We start from the raw sequence: 18351 nt of genomic DNA, 5'->3' as shown, positions 1-18351 counted from the left end.
AAGAGTGAGGGGTAGATGAGAGAAGGACCAAAAGAACCACCACTGAAAAAAGAAAGAGAAAGGAATTTTAAAAAAAAAATGGTGGAAAAATGCCGCTCTAAAGGATTTCGCTTGAGTTCTGTGCTTTATATTGAGATCTGATGGCTTTTGACAATAGTGAGCCCCCTCCTCCCCCTATCCAAATGCCTCTACCCCTGAGGGGGATCTCGGGGGCCCACGGCGCTCCGCTCCTGGGAACTACCGTGGGTGATTGGCCCCCACCTCACCCACCTACAACGCTGGCCCGAACAGAGCACCGTGTGTAGGGCAGAGGCAAGCGGAACGACCTCAGGGCCTCCTAATAAGCAACAGCAGCCATGGAGCCGGACCTCTGAAGAGATCCAGCAACAATGATTGTGTAATGATATGGAAACGACAGCAAAACCTGAGCTCGGCTACCAAACGGCAGCGCCGTGAGGGGAAGCCTTGTCCGAACTCATTAGGGTGTCTGTATATGTGTCTCTTCTTTTTTGCAGGCATTCCCACTTCTGATCGTACTGATGTTTTTCAGTGCGTGAGGTGCTTCGAACCTGGCAGGCTCAGTATGTGTGGTGTGCGATTGGACTGTGGAAATACCCAAACCCGACTGGGCCCCTTATCATGTACAGCACACAAATTACGCAAAGCAGCATCCATCTGCCGCACAAATAGAGTTCCAACCCGAACTGGCGCTCTGCCATTGTTCTGGACGTTCGCCGTCCCTCCCGGGGTTATTCATGTGCCCCGCTACTCTGCTCACCCGTCACTGGCTATTCACTTAAACCTGAAACATTTCCATGGGCACAAAGGCTTCAAACATGGCCGTGACAAAAGAAAGGATTTCTGCGTTTCTATTCTTTTCTAGTCTTTCTCCTTTCTTCAAGACATTGTGTTGTTTAATTGGTTGTGCTTGGTAATTTTGTCTCTTGTCTTCTCCCATACTGAGTGATTGTGCGGGGACGGACGTTTGCTTTGACTGGATCGGACAGGAGCAGGCTCCCTCCCGTATGCTGGGAGCCATCTACCTTTGTTAGGTACGTGGAGTTCGGTTCGGGCTCCGTGTGTGGTAAGGTTTGGGAATCCTGCACGGATGTCGTGGGAATGCCGAGGAAACGTCCCTCCTCATGCCGCTGAATGACTGAGATGACCCCTCCGTGACGTGCTCAATGAATTCATATCTCCGGTCTTGCTGGTGATTAATGATTCCTGGCGCTTTCATGCCGAATCCATTGAAAAGCCCAGCAGTGAGCCTGTACTGTACATTTTCTTTGTTGCCGAGGCTATGTGTGTCCTAACATGCTTTTTTTTTTTTTAATGAACTCCATACTGTAGTGCTGGGCTGCCGGCTGAAAGAGCATCAATGTTAACAGTCTATGGAGAGAGTGGAAAAGCAGGAAAGGATGAAGGAGAGTAAGGGAAAACGACGGTGGCTTTGTCTGTACACAAGAGAATGTGTGTGTGTGTGTGCCCCAGTGCATGTGTGTGCATTTGACACAGAGAGAGAGAGAGAAATAGGTTCAGTGGGTTTATTACCTGGAGTCAGACATAAGCTCATCTTAGCCAATCCTGCAGCACTTCTTTATTGTACAGCTCTGAGGTTGTGTAATACACTTTTCAGCCAGAGCTGGAATTCTTTGTTCACTGCACCTGGGATTCTGCAGTTTTTGTTCTACACATTTAGTATGTTTTACGACCTATAACTCTTTTAAATCCTTATTTTTTAAAATATCAATTTTATTTTGATAATTGTTTTTTATAATACTGTAAAAATTTTTGATTGCTTGAATATCTGTTGTGTGCTGCCTGGCCACCCATTATTATTTTATTTATTTATTTATTTTTATTTTGTTATCGATAGCGATAGCTAGAGAAGATAAACTGCAATAAATCATCTGAAATTTGTGTAATTATGCAGGACGTTGAAAATTGCGCCTTTGGCAAGGCACACTTTTTATTGTGCAATCTGTAATAGACATCTAATGGTTTAAAATTTAAGTAATATATTTGTAATGGTTTTTGTCAAGACTGTAGACATCCATCACCTTGACAATTAGATTCTTTAATGTATGCATTTTTCTATTAATAAAATTAATATATATAAAATTAAAATGAATATATATAGTTATTAATATATATAAAATGATCATATAGGACAATTAATTTGTACATTTATAATTGCAATATTTGTATATATAATTTTTTTATTCTTAATTATTTAGATTTATATATTTTTATTATTGTTTCTGGAATATATGTAATTATAAAACAGTTATTGTGAAATAGTTTCCCCCCAATGAGATTAATTTCAAGAATTATTTAAATTAATATTTTGTTTTAATTGTGGTGTTTAAACTGGTTGCTAGTCTTTGTTTCTTAGAGCCATTGTCTGTAAATTGAGCTGACTGCATGAGTGCTGGGAAAAAAATCTATATTTATTTATATAGCATGAGCTGAATGTGCATGTATAAATGTGAAAGCATATGAAGCATTCCAGACAGTAGCCTACGTGTTTCATGTGTCCTTGTAAAGCCTTGCAGTACCCCCCCCCTTCGCCTCTCTCGCTATCTGTTTCTCACTTGCATAAAGGCAGGAGCGAGCGAGCGTGCGCGTGTGTGAGTCTGGATGTATAGAGAAAAGGGATGATCTCACTGTACAGCTCGTTGCTGAAAAGCAGCCAGGATTTCATCATTCCTCTCTCCTCTCTTTCTTTCTCTCTACCCCATAGGATGTGTAATACCACCGTTTGCCTCACAGGGGTGCCATAGACCTATGATCAAACCAGGTCAACCCCCCCCACACACACCCGTTTATGAAATAGACTGGCACCAGCTGAAACTGCCAGACTGCCTTAAGCCCTGGTGCATACTGTGCGTTTTTTGGCCAACTGAGACACATTTAGGTACCATAGAAGAATCCTTTGATTGTAGGGCAAAATTGTCCACCCACTGATTGCTGATTAATTGGATGATTTGCAATAAATATTAGCCTTCAGCATTACTTTAAAAGCATTTACATTTAATGTGAATGCTTCTATAATGCATGTCTTATTATATGATTTAGAATTGATGTGCCTTTGTTTTGTCCATATCTCAGCACTCTCGTATTGTGCAGCCAAACAAGCAGCAGTCTTAAAGGACAGACACAACTGGACAGTGTACACAGAGACCGAGGCACCATCAGAGAGGAAGAGGGAGGGACCGCCGATGTAGAGGTATGATGACAGACAGCTGGAGACTGCGGAGAAGAGAAAGACTGAGAGAAAGAGGTGTGGTTAGGTGGGCTGCATTGTTAGAAGCAGAATAAATCACTCCGGTCAGTGTCTGCAGGGCTTCACCGTTCTGGGATCCAGTGTGAATCTGTGAGTGTCTGTGTATACTTTGTTTCAAGGTCATCCTGCTCCCCCAGCTTGAAGGTTGAATTATGTAACCCAGATATTAATGCCTTGAGTGTATCTCTCCTCTCATTTTTGGCATGCTGGGATTCAGTGGTTGAAAAGCATCTATAAGAGACTGTTGTTATCATTAAGAGAGAATGAAACAATTTAAATAAAATTGAAAATAATAATTGAGAGGAAATAATATGTGATTATGAGATGAAAAGTGAAAAAGATGAAAAAGAAGTACTAAAGTTACCAACTAAAAATAAAACTGAAAGAAAATTAACACTGAAATAAATATAGATGAAAACGATTTAGAAATCTGGATTTTGGGGAACGAATACAAATTACAGAAGCACATAACATTAACATTACTGAAAATTAAACCAAAATGAAAGAATACTGAAAATCTAAAATAAAAGATAATTCAACATATTAATAAAAACTATTGTTGTGTGTGCATATATACATATATAATATATGTATTCACACAGACACATTTTATATATGTATACATATTTATATTGGAGAAGATATATATTTTAGTTTATTTATATTTAGTTTGAAGGTATTTGTCATCCAAGTTTTGGCTGGAATAAAAAAGAGAAATATCAAAAATCATCATGTCCTTCTGATATCATATTTCCTCATTCTTTAGTCTAAATCTGTCGCAATGAGGAAGCTGGTTAATACTGAAGGTGTACGTTCTTTAAAACATGTTGTTCGCACACAGATCTGAGGCCTTTTCTCCTCTTGACCCGGGTGTGCAACATTTTGACCCGTCAAAGTGTCTGGCAGGGGTGGCCCATAAACCAGCGGGGTGTCCGAGAAACCCTCACGTCTCTGCACTCTTCAAGCCTTTATTAGAGGAACAGGAAAACAAGGGATCAAGAGAGGAAAAGGGGAACCTTCGCTCTTTAGGAGGCCACATATCCATTTTCAAGAATGAACATCACACGCCTCAAAACCTAGTAAAGAAATCACAAAGGCTCTTCGTTGAACCCGGTGCTCTGCAATTACCTCCACACGTTCTCTCCCACTCCCACACACACCTGGTTCAGTGAGTCCAAACCTGGCTAATGTGTCTGCCAAACCCTCCTCCCGCCCCTTCCTCTGCACCCAGCAAACATCTCATCATCTTGACTGAAGTGTCATTTGTGAAATCCCTCAAGTCATTAACAAATAATTAATTAGCAGCCCCCTGAGGGAATGGATTAAGACCTCTGCAACAATGTTTTGTTGCACTCCTGGGAAGAGAAAAGGGGGAAGTGGAGGAAGAGCTTTACAAACCAGGTTGAGGATTCAAGTCATCACCTCACACATAAAGCCTGATTCATGCTTAAATCTTGTGCTCTGACGTGGAGACATTATTACATGCTATGATTTTTTTTATAGCTATTTTAAAGGATATTGCTTGATTTATATGGAAATTTTATATTTTGAAATTACAATAATTTGGCATTTTCTGTGTTTTCCCAGTTCACTACTACAATTTTTGAAAGTAATTAAATAATGCAAAGAATTAAATGCTAAATACTGGATATATATATATATATATATATATATATATATCGTGTTGATAAACGTGTAGCTGTTTAGAGTTCAAATATGCAGCTTGTTAATATAGATAATGCCTATGTGAAAATTTGCAAATAATATATATATATATATATATATATATAAATTACAAATATACATGATATTATAAAATATATAACAAATTGGTTTAAGAAGACACTGTTAATATCAATTTACATATTTCAATAAATATATCAATGCTTACAATGCTTACAAGGACATAAATGTGTCAGTTGAGAAAGATCTGAGGGTTAATATTTAAACTAATCCCTAATTAGACACATTATTGAAATGAGGCAGAAAAGCAGCAGTAAAGGACCATTAAAGTTTACAAGTGGACTTTTAAAGCTAAACGTCGTAAATGCACAGACATCGATAGGCTTGGCTTCAGGGTCGCCAGGTTCACCCTTGACCTTAAAGAAAACGCACATATGTTGATGAAGCCATTAGCTCCACTGCTCATCTCTCTGTCTCTCTCTCTCTCTCACAGACAGCTGAAGAAACTGCCCTTGTCTGTCTCGTCTCGTACCGATGACCTTGTCCTGCTCGACCTTGACTGCCCACTCGTCTTGCCAATGGTTGGATTACAAAGTTTCAGCAGCTGTCGCCCTTAAATCCTTTTAACCTCCTGTCATCCCTCTCTTCCTCCTCTTTCTTCCTTCTCTCTTCCCTCTAGCGCTTTTGTTGGATTTTGATAGCCGAGATCGGGATGGATGAATGACGACCTCCCAAACTCGCCTATGAATCTTTTGTTTCTGTTTAGATGAGTTTGAAAACACACACAATCCATTCAGATACAGGTGTGTGTGTGTGTACGTGTGTGTGTCCTGCAGTGTCAGTCTCTCAGCTGTGATTGCAATGAGGACTGACCCTGGTGTCGTGTTGATAGTAGTGCTCTAATGAACACTAATGAATCAGTTGGCTGACAATGCGAGCACCAGGAATCTTTTGTGTCACCTCAGTCAAGATGAAGAGATGTGTGTGTGTGTGTGTTATGTTGTGCCTGAAGATATACGGCCAAATCAATCTATCAGGAGATAAAAGAATCATGCGTCACACAGGAGTCCAGGAATAGATGCAGATTTAGAAGATAGTTTGCTGGGCTATGCTAAACCTATGCTAATTCTCAGTAATTGCTCTGATGAATCAGTTGGGTTTTGGCTTTCTTCTCTTTGTATGTGGCTCTGCTCTGCAGTGGTTTCTTTTGAGTATTTTGGTATTCCTTTGTACAGCCTCATTGTTGCATATGTTTCCATTAGTAATAGCACAGATTTTTACCTTAGTGGAAGCAGCATCTCAAATTAGCTTTAGAAACAATGCATTTGTTTGCCATTTTATATATATACTGAAGTCGCTGGGGTATATTTGTAGCAATAGCCAAAAATTCATTGTATGGGTAAAAATGATTGATTTTACTTTTATGCTAGAAATCATTAGGACATTAAGTAAAGATCAAGTTCCATGAAGATATTTTGTAAATTTCCTACTGTAAATATATCAAATCCTAATTTTTGATTAGTAATATGCATTGCTAAGAACTTAATTTGGACAACTTTAAAGGCAATTTTCTCAGTATGTAGATTTTTTGGCACCCTCAGAATCCAGAATCTCGGCCAAATATTGTCCTATCCTATCAACCCATACATCAATGGAAAGCTTATTTATTCAGCTTTCAGATGATGTATAAATCTAAATTTTTTTTTAAATAGCCCTAATGGCTGGTTTTGTGGTCCAGGGTCACAGATATGCATACACTGGCCTGTTGCAGAAGATAAATAGACATTTAAATTCTATTGTATTTTGATTGATTCAGATATTAAAATTCTATTGTATTTTGTCAAAATAAATTAAAAATAAAACCACTAAAAACTAAGATAGTAAAATAATTAGATTAAGTTAATTACGATCTTACTAATTAATTAAGATAGTAATAAATAATTTAAATGAATGGAGCTAAAAATAAATTGTAGCATAATACTCTGCTAAAGGTTACATGTAATAGTGTTATAAAATGTTATTTTTAAAGATTAAGATTAAGGTGTTTGAAATTGTGGAAATGAGCATGCTCAAATAAATATCCAATATTGACTAATAAATATTCAGTGTTGACTGATAAAAAAAAACAACCTCTCATATCAACCGATAACATATATCGTACCGATAAATTAAAAAGAAAAACTGAAATCAGTCATTTAAAATGCAATAGCAAATTTAGGCAAAACAACACTACATGAATTTAGTCATATTTTTAAGATTTAAAATAAGAAATGCACATTTAAATACTGAATATTGTTTGACACGGCTAAATAAAAATAAATCTGTAATATCGGCCAATAACCAATATGCTGCGCTCAAAATTGCTTTCGGTTTGGTGGAGATTTAATGGATAAATTCATTTAATAAACACAGTCGTATGAATTGCGATAGAACTTTTATGTTATGGAAGTTATAAAAGTTTTCATCTGTGATATTTACTTTAATCACTCTAGTTGTTATGCTATAAATGGCTATTGCTAGAAAAAGGGCTTGACTTCAGTCATTCACTCATACAGAACTGAGCTCCTTTTGTCAAATGTTGCATGAACAGAACAATTTCTGAGTGATTAGTAAATATTATTATCAAACTGAGCAGATATACGTAGTAATGCTCTGAACAGTTATTTCAGAGGGAAAGAGAGAAGTGAGTGCTTAAAACCTTCATCTGAGTTGGTCAAGGTGATTTGTTGCAATGACAAATTTGGCATCAAATAATCAGTTATTTTAACTACCCAACTGATTTGGTTGATTCTGGGCTTATGTGTTCCATTGTTATGTAACCAGTAGCACAGTGTTGTATGAGTAACTTCTGTGTGTATCACTGTAGCTTAAAGCCATCACACACTCAAGCTAATGATGCCAGTGCACACCCTACACACTCCCCTCACAGTATAACTTTCACATCCAATGCCATTCAACAGAGGAACAAAGAAATTAATAAACGAAGCATAAAGTAAATCAAGTCAAGTCAAGTCACTATTATTTGTATAGCTCTTTTTACATTACAAATTGTATCAAAGCAGCTTTACGTCAGCTTGATATAAAGCTGGGTCTGGGTGGTTTTATATCAGCTTTACAGTATTTAGACGGGAAAATAGTTTGATGAAATAGTGTCATTCTCCTCTGGCCAGACAAAATCAGCAGTTTAAATCTAGGCTAAAGCAGAGTCAGATTGTACAAAGGACTCATCTGATTCCTGTAGTCTTGTCCCGATGGCCGTCTTGGAGGCAGGGTCTTCACTGGGGATCAGTCTCTGGGGCTCATCTAGGTGTCCTGGCTGTAGAGGTCATCGCTAGGTGCTGATCCACCATCTGATCTGGATACAGTCTGGATCTGGGTGGCTACGGTGACCTCGGAATAAGAAAGAAACAGACTAATATTAGTGTAGATGCCATTTTTCTAACAATGTAACAAGTACATCAGGTGTTTTGGGAAGTGTTCCCGGTTCCGGTTGACCTAATTAATGCAGCCTAGCAATCCTTTAACGGATTTGAATTATAGAAATGTGATAGTGTATTATGTGTAAGCCAGGTTAAAGAGATGGGTCTTTAATCTAGATTTAAACTGACAGAGTGTGTCTGCTTCCCGAAGAGTGTTAGGTAGATTGTTCCAGAGTTTGGGCGCTAAATAGGAAAATGATCTCCCGCCCGCAGTTGATTTTGATATTCTAGGTATTATCAAATGGCCAGAGTTTTGAGATCGCAGCGGACGTGGAGGAATAATGACACTCATACTCTCTTTTGTGTGTTTGTGTGTTTGTGAGTCAGTGTAATGGTTTATTTAATGAGGTGATAATTATGTCCATGAAATAAATACATGTCTTAGATAAAAGGATTTTTGTTTATATTTTTAGTAAGATTTTTGTGTTTTTGAAAGTCTGTTAGTCTCACCAATACTGCATTTATTTGATCAAAAATACAGTAAAATCAGTAATATTTTGGGATATTATTACAAGTTAATATAAGTTCTAGTTAAATATGTTTTAAAATGTATTTGATTCCTGTGATGGCAAAGCTGAATTTTCAGCAGCCGTTACTCTTCAGAGTCACATGATCCGTCAGAAATCATTCTAATATGCTAATTTGTTGCTCAAGAAACATTTCTTCTTCTTTCTTACTGTTATCAGTTGTGCTGTTTAATATTGTTTTGGAAACCGTGATCATTTTTATTAGATGAACAACTCATTTGAAATATTTTTTGTAAGCTTATAAACATTTTACTGTTACATTTTGACCTTTTATTATTGCATTGTTGCAGAAATTAATTTCTTCAAATAAAGGAAAATCTTACCAGGTCTTTCTTCCGGTATTTTACATTTAGATGAACTTTGCTGTCATCTACGCTGTAAAAAATCAAAAGTTAAGAAAACTTAAAAGTTTAAGGCAACCAGCTTCAGGAGATTTTTGAGTTTTCTCAACTTTTTGTTGTATAAACTGAAAACAAGTTGAGAACTCAAAAATCTCCTGAAGCTGGTTGCCTTAAACTTTTAAGTTTTCTCAACTTTAGATATTTACAGTGTAATGCTCACCTAAAATTCATCTTTTAAAAACATTATTTAATTTAATAACACTGTTATAGGAATAGTTCACCCAACAATTGAAAATTCTGTCATTAATTATTCACCCTCAAGTTGTTGCATGCGTCATGCTACTGTCGTGAATGCATGTTGAAGACCGCAACGGAAAAAGAAGAAATTGTTGAATAAAATCATTATTTTTGTTTTCTTTGTGCACGAAAAGCATTCTTGAAGCTTTAGAAAATTAAAGTTTAATCACTGATGTCATATTGACTAACTACCTTTCTGGGCCTTGATCGTGGTGGTTGTGTTGCTGTATATAGTATGCAGGGTCATAAAGCTCTCAGATTTCATCTAAAATATCTTAATTTGTGTTTCATAGATGAACGAAGGCCTTACGGGTTTGGAACACCGAAAGGGTAAGTAATTAATGACAATTTTCATTTTATGGGTGAACTATCCCTTTAAATGTTATTTTTAGCAAAGTGTTCATACTGTGTACATTATAGAGTTGTTATAACATGAAAATTATTATCAGCTTGATCAACATTTTTAGTAACGAAGCATCCATACTTGCATTTGTGCTGTTGTAATGACTATCAGCATGTCTGTGACTGTGATTACCTGTGGTGGCCTTGCTCTTGCTTAAATAGATGCTGTTGCAGTTTGGTCTGTTGGCACTTGAGGTGGCAAATGAACTGGAGGCAAGTTGTATTTTAAGAGTTCTGTCAGAGTCACCTTGTACTTTAAGTGCCCCTCTGTGCTTTATACAGCAGCTGTTCCTTATAGATCCCCTTCTTTGCTTCACATACACACACACACACACAGAGACATCAACGAAACTGATCTGCCACCCTGGGCAATCAGCCAACACCATCCCCCCCGGTACCACTTCAGAAAACACACACACACACACACACACACACACACACACACACACACACACACACACACACACACACACAGACAGACAGACATCACAGCCCAAACCAACTGAACATTCCATTGGGCCAATGTTTAGTTTTAATCCCATAATAAGACCCTCAGCTGTCCAGGAAAAGAAAGAGGACTTTCCGCTGCTGAAGTCAGACACTTCAGTCTTCTCCTCTATTACGCTCTTCCTTTTCATTCTAGCTTTGTTCTCATCTCTTTGTTTTAATTTGGAGCATTTGGCCCTCTCAAGTTGACTATTGTGCTCTTTTAGTTTAACTCTCTTTCTTTCTGTGCGTCTTGCTCTTTCCTTTACCTCTCATTTGCAGGGACTTATAGAGAGTGACGGATTTGTTCGAGACCACACACAGACATGGATTCTAGACTAGTATAAGCAAATGTCTTGCGTTCCAAGTTGGCATTTAACATATAAGCCTTGTTCTTTGAACAGTCTTTATGCTGCCAACATTGAATATGCAGTGTAATGTACGGCACAACACTAAGCTAATTATATTCTGCTTTTTGGTCATTGGGTCAGTGTGTCAGGACCTCTTGAAACTCAGGGCACTAATGCATCAGCATGAACTAAAGTACTGAAGAGCAGAGATAACCGTCCTATATGTGTAATCTCTTTAATACGATTACAATCAGCAAACCATTGTGACTGAAAACACTATTGTTACTGTGCTTTACAAAAAATGCTGTGGTGACACTCTGGTACAGTGATGTTTTCAGATGGTATGGTAATACAATGTTTTTTTTAAAGATACCACACTACCATGGTACATACCCCCCCCCCCCCCCCCCAAAAAAAAACAAAAAAAACATGGTATTACCATGGTAGCATGTTCATACTACTATAAGAGCACTGTTTTTGTGTACTTTTTTTATTTGTAAGTGATGGCATTTGCATTGCACTCAATATTTGAAAGAAGTACTATCATGTCAAAAGAGGGTAGAGTTTTTTTTTTTAATTAGTAGTGTAATTTGGAGTGTTTGGCCAATTACTTAATTTTTTCTTTATATTTATTTGTATTTATTTCTTTTCATACCTTAGCTTGATTGATCTACAACTACAAGTAATGAGGATGCACTTACTACGGTTATTTACTGCACCACTATTCAAATGTTTGGGGTCAGTGAGATTTTTTTTTAAAAGAAATTATTCAGTATGTGTGCATTTAGTGTCAATAAAGACATTTATAATGTTACAATTTTTTTTTTCAAATAAATGCTGTTCTTTTCAACTTTCTATCAAAGAATATTGATTTATCACAGTTTTCACCAAAAATGAATAGCACAAAATTTTTTAACATTGAAATAATAAGAAATGTGTCTAGAACAGCAAATGTATTAGAATGATTTCTAAATGATCACGTGACACTGAAGACTGGAGTAATGAAGCTAAAAATTCAGCTTTGCCATCACATGAATAAATTACATTTTAAAATATGATACAATAAAAAAGTTATTTTAAATTGTAATAATATTTCACAGTATTGCTCTTTTTACTGTATTTTTGATCAAGTAAATGCAGCTTTTGTGAGCATAAAAGACTTCTTTCAAAAACACACTAACCCTAAACGTTTGAAAGGTAGTGTGTGTAACCATAAAAGTATAGTAAATTGTATTTAATTATTTAAGGGTAATAGCATATGTTATATCTGCATAATAAGTACACTTGTGTTATCTCATATCAAGTCATTAGTGTTTGTATTGGAGTGTGTGAATGAGCAGTATAGTGCAGTCGTGGGTCTGAATGAGCACATATTAATGAGTGAGAGACAGCTGCGGTGAATGAACCTCAGTTCAGATAGGAAATACAGACAAGACCTCCTGCTATGCCTGAAGAGTCCATCAATAGAGAGATCACATCTAGAGATTAACCACCACACACCTGTACAGATAACACATGCATACACCACTAGACATCCCATTCATATTACTCATTGTGTCATTATAAACCTGCAATCAATGATATATGCATGCGCGAATGAGTTTACAGTAGCTCTTAGTTGAAGAGACACAAATGGATTCCCAGACCTGTGTGCTTTAGATCAGTTGCCCATTGTTTTGTGTATTAGTCCAGGTGGTGATGAAGGGATTTAACAGGTTAAAGAGGAATAAAACAGCAGATGGACCCGTCTACTGTCTGTAACCTAGATTCTACTGTACTAATCCAATCGCACACAATCTCTTGACACTCTCCGAAGGAATGTTAAACGGAAACATCGGAAATGTATAAAGTGCATTCTCCAGTGTCACAGCATGCTGTTATCGCTTTGATTAAAGTCGTTGCATTAGCACAGGGGTGGTTGGAGATTAAAGGAGTTTGGTCGACTTTAGAACACAGTGGAAATCCAATCGTGAGAGCTTTCCGTTTGGTAACGTCGCGAGTTTGAAAGCAGGTTATATCTTGTGTTATGCCCTGCTCATGAAAGGAGCAGATGAGTTGGGTGAGCCCCCTGCGGACATATATTGCAATTTGGGGAAGGTGACACATGCATATAAAAGCGTTTTAAAGGGGACAGATAGAGTCTATATAGTAATTTCCAATGGATCATCTGATGATTTGGGTTTTTTGAGGATGATGTGATTGTCTCCCAAATTTGGTCAGAAAATAAAGTTTGTAAGTCACCACTGATATACTTAGACCAGATAGTTGTTATGGATAATGGTTTGTTTGATTGTTTGAGGAGAAAAGAGTAAATAACTGAAGCAGAAATAACAGAATTATCAGTGGGGAGAATTACTTTCCGCAGGGGATGTACATGTAATTGTGCATCCCAGGGAACTCCATATGCGCGAAGCGCTGACCTAATACAAAGATACATGAAAAAGGAGGTTCCTGGTAGATTAAAGAGAGATTTAATATCTTGAAATGATTTCAGGCCTTTACCATCATAAATGTCACGAAAGGAATTTACTTTACATTTAATCCATTGTGGACAGTAAAATGGATTTTTACCTGATAAAAAAATATTATTATGGAGCAAAGGTGAATGACGATGCCACTTCAAGTTTGGCTCTATCTTCCTGGTCACCATTCTCCAAGTAGAAATAAAATGTGTTATGATAGAGCCAAAACGAAGTTTACATTGTCTAAGTGAGACACCAGCAAAAACCAAGTGCTCTATATTGTGTGGAGAAACAAGAGACTCTTCAATGGCCCACCATGAGGTTGACACATTTGGTTTAAACCAGGTTGACAGTGCACAAAGAGTAAAGGAGTATAATTTAAAATTTGGAATCTAAAATTTTAAATAAAATTTAAAAATTTTGGATCTGATCTGTTACGCCGTAAAGTAGATAATTTAATTCGGGGGCGTTTACCATTCCAAATATATTGAGAGATTACTGAATCGAGTTTTTTCCAATAGCCAGCAGGTCGGGGTAAAGGAATCATAGAGGAATAGAAATTAATGCGAGGAAGGATGTTCATTTTAACAACAGATATTCTTGCATGGAAAGAAGTAGGAAGATGCATCCAATTAGCCAGATCTGAGGTGACTTTAGCCAAGTGTTTGTTCAATTTTTTTGAGACAATATCCTGCAAGGATGGATAGATATCTATACCTAAGTATGTGAAAGAATGCACCACTGGAATAAAACCAGAAAATGTTGCAGACCCAACACAAAAATTGAGAGGGAGCAGATTAGACTTTGTCCAATTAATTTTTGTACCCTGATAGATTACTAAACTGATTGAATAAATTTAAACCATGGGGGACTGATAAAACTGGATTGTCTAAAAATAGCAATATGTCATCTGCAAATAAAGATATGTGATGTGAAGTGTTTTTAATGGATATAGGAAGTATAAGTTTTGACTGACATACAGCTTGAGCAAGAGGTTTTAGAGATAAAGCAAATAGTAAAGGTGAAAGAGGACAACCTTGGCAGGTGTCTCTTCCAAATTGGAAATGATTGTGAATTTATCTGGCCAGTAAGAATGGTGGTGGAGGGATTAGCATAGAGGATTTTAATCATATTTATAAAGTTAGAGCTAACACCTAGGTGATATAGCACTGCCCACAGATAGTTCCACTCCAAATGGTCGAATGCTTTCATTGCATCTAAAGAAAGTATAGCAGCAGGAGAAATCAATTATGTGAAAGTGAAAGTGAAGTGACATACTGCCAAGTATGGTGACCCATACTCAGAATTCGTGCTCTGCATTTAACCCATCCAACGTGCACACACACAGCAGTGAACACACACACACCGTGAACACACACCCGGAGCAAATCAATTATGTGAAGGAGATTATGTGAAGTAGTCTTCGTTATCTGAAGCAGAACGAGATTTAATAAACCATGTTTGATCACGATTAACAAGTTTATTCATAAAGCATTCTAGGCAGCAGGCTAAAACTTTTGCATAAATTTTAACATCTGTACCAATTAGAGAAAGTGGGCGGTAACTAGAACATAAAGTAGAGTCTTTATCTTTTTTTAATAGGAGAGATATAATGGCCATGTTCATATTTTGGGGAAAGGATCCTTGATCAATCGAATATTGCATCATATCTAACATAAGTGGCCCCAAATCAGACCAGAAGGTCAAGTAGAACTCAACTGGTATCCATCTAGGCCTGGGGATTTCCCCTTGCTCATAACCTTAATCGATTATTCTAATTCAATAAGTGATAAAGGCCTATCTAAAGACTCAGAGTCCGATTCTGACAGATGTGGAAGATTAAGATTAGATAAAGAAGTGTAAGATGTGGGTTCACATTTAGAGTTGGAGCTATATAGATCACAATAGAAGGAACAAAATGTGTCATTTATGCTCTTCTGGTCAGTCAGAACCTCACCGGTTTGAGATTTCACTGCTGTAATATTAGCAAATTTTTCACTATTACGCAGTAAATGGCTAGGTCTGCTACCTTCAAAATAATAATTTTGTCTGGATCTTTCGGCTCTCTCTCTCTATATAACAAATTAAGTTATTTTCTAACAGATAAAATTTTAGCTGCTGTACGATCAGAAAAAGTGTTGGTTTGCCTGTTCTAATGATCGGAGATTGGATTCCAGGTCAGAGATTTTCTTACGGTGAATTTTCTGGCTAAAGGAAGCAAACGATATTGAAAAATTTCTTATGAAGCCCTTTGTCGCCTCCCACAATATCCGCGGGTCATCTACCGAGCCTTTATTGATGTCAATAAATTAATGTAGTTTACTTCTGAACTGATCACAAAAAAACAAATCTTTTAATTAATTAGAATTAAAGCGCCATCTGGTTGCTCGCGAAGGTCGCTGGGTAATTGAAAGCTTCAAAAAAATTACTACTATGGTCTGAAAGAGAGAGGGGAAAGTCGACTTCAAGTAGCATTGAGGTCAAGGAAGAGGAAGCAAAAATGTAGTCAATCTGTGAATTTGATTTGTGTCTAGCTGAGAAAAATGTGTATGTTTTTTGGGAGGGGTTGAATAATCGCCATGAATCTACTAATGAAAAAGAGGTTATGCATTGATTAAGTTGCTCAGTAGAAACAGTCTGGGAGTAAGAAAAATTGTCACCAGATCTATCAAGTTCATTGGACATTACAGCATTCATATCTGTACTCATTACTATCTCAAAGTCTGTTAGATCAGTGAGATAGGTAGATAATTCAGAAAAAAAGTGGGATCTGGGCTGCATGGTGCATAAACTGATAGAAATGCTATCTTCCTATTCCCAACCATAGTCTTCATACAAGATATTCTTCCAGCAAAAGAGACCACCTCGTAATATTTATTATTACATCTATGAACATCCCCCTTCCGCAAATGAGTTTCCTGGATTAAAGCAATGTCAACCTTTTTTCGTCGTAATGGTTCTAAAAAACTTGTACGTTTATGGGGGCCATTTAAACCATTGACATTACAACTTAGAACATTAATTTCAGTCATTACTATAAAAACAAGTAAGTGAACTGAACAAATGAGAAAATAATACTGCTGCAAATGAATTATCTCAAGTCTGCCTTTAACCCAACCCTCCCTCATCGAACCCCCTTAGAACTTTTACAGACTGGGGTGAAAACAAACCCCAGCTTGCCGCCCTCCCCTGTCATAGTCAGTGACATTAACATGACAGCCAAAGCAATTCTCTAGAACACCGCCATTAGCCCTATTGTAAAAGAACAGAATAATTTCAAATTCACACGGGTAATAAGGTGGGGTGAAAAAAAAGGGGTAGGTATACTTTCTATAACGAGGAAGCAAACACAAACAATTGCATCATGTGCACCGAACACTGCACATCAGTGACACAAAGCTTCCTAGCCCACATGAGGAACTGCCAGTAGCCGATCGTCACATAAAGTTCCAGACCAGCAAATCAGAAGTCGAAGTCGCTTCGTCCGGTGAGTGCATTAGTTTGGTCTCGCTGTGTTTCATGACGATCTTCAGAGTAGCTGGATACTGAAGAAAGGTCTGCAGACCTGCCTCTTTCAATTCCTTCCGTATTGTACTGAAGGAACTCCGCTTCTTTGCCGTCGTGGGAGAGAAGTCGGGGAAAAAGCTCAACATCGCACCATCACCCGCTTTTACAGTCTTGCTTCATTAAGAATCAAATTCCTGTTGTTGTAGCGTAACAGTTTGAAGAGAAACACTCATGGTTTGGAGTGATTCGTTGAAACTCTGGAGTAAACTCAATGCGCGTTCGATCTCGATATCTTTGCCCCAAAGTGATGGGATCCAAATCAGCAGAGACCATTTCAGAAAGCCAATCGGGTCATCCTTAGACGCCTTCAGGTAGTCCCTGTAGGCGGAGATTACTGCATCTGCTGCGGTCTTGTAAATCAGTCACTTGCCGCTCTAGGGCATCCAGACACACAGTGTGTTCGTTGATCACCTTTTTCTGCTTTCTCAGTTCCCCGATTAAAAAGGCAACTTTAGAGCATATATTCTGGATTGTAGTCATGTGAGAGGCGAATTCGGTGCGCATTGCTGCTAATTCAGTTTTCAAAATCTCCTCAAATCCTTTATAGTGATTGCCATATTGTCTTCCTCCATGTCCGCTTGGCCCGCTGCGGTGGCTGATTTTGTTTTCTTCTTAATTGGTGAGGATGACTGTGAACAATAAGCGAGTTTCCAACTGTGAGACATCTACAGACCAACGGCACACGAAAAAACTACCCCAAATGTAAGAAAAAAGTCGAACAACAGTAAAAAACGGGCTACAGAGCTCAGCTAATGTGCGTCTCGGCTCATGAAAGCATCACGTGATCCCCCCTGCGTGGCCACTTGAGTGACAGGTGGATTGCTGCTTCTGTCGCCACCATCGTGCTAGGTGGGTGTGGTTTCAGCAACCAGCTCCACCCACGTCCCGCCTTTTTGGCCATTTTCGATTAGGTATATATTTCAAATATGACTGCTTATTGTGACAAATTTCTACAATTTTGATAAAATTTGCCAAAAATGTTGACAATTAGCCTAAACTGCAAAAATATTTTTATCAGTGTAAAAAAAGTGTAAAATTACTTTATTTAGGATCAGATATATAATTTTTTTTGCTTAAGGAGACTTCTGAGAGTCGGCTCATATTATATAATTAATATAGTAATAAAACTTATATAATTACAGTTGCTAAATTAAATTCTCCTTCTAATTTGTAATATTTAATTCCTTTTTATCATTATTGCTGCTTCTTTGATTTGAACTTATGTTGCAAGAACAAGCTTTTCACTCTATATTGTTCATCTCTCTCTTTTATTTGGTGAGAATATGTTTCCAGCACAATAAATAAACAAGCTATAATTTCCCCTCTATTTGGCGAACTGTTGTCTGTCATGCGTTAATGGTTTGCTTCCCACCAAACTTAACTGACCGTGTTAATGGATTACTAGGCACTGAGAATTAGACTGAGTCAGTCAGACAGGCTTTGGGGGTCCAGAAGGTTAACCAGGACACCT

At 37.6% G+C, this 18351-nt stretch overlaps 1 protein-coding gene across 1 annotated transcript in view; it reads left to right on the top strand.

The window, feature by feature from the left end:
- LOC306879751 (enhancer of rudimentary homolog) overlaps window positions 1-18351 on the top strand; it is a 1222178-nt gene that overhangs the window by 38411 nt on the left and 1165416 nt on the right. The window lies entirely within an intron of this gene.

The sequence above is a fragment of the Barbus barbus genome (assembly GCF_936440315.1).
Source record: "Barbus barbus genome assembly, chromosome: 14".
NCBI lineage: Eukaryota > Metazoa > Chordata > Actinopteri > Cypriniformes > Cyprinidae > Barbus > Barbus barbus.
The sequence above is the reverse complement of the archived record's forward strand: the minus strand, read 5'-3'. Positions and strand labels throughout refer to the sequence as shown.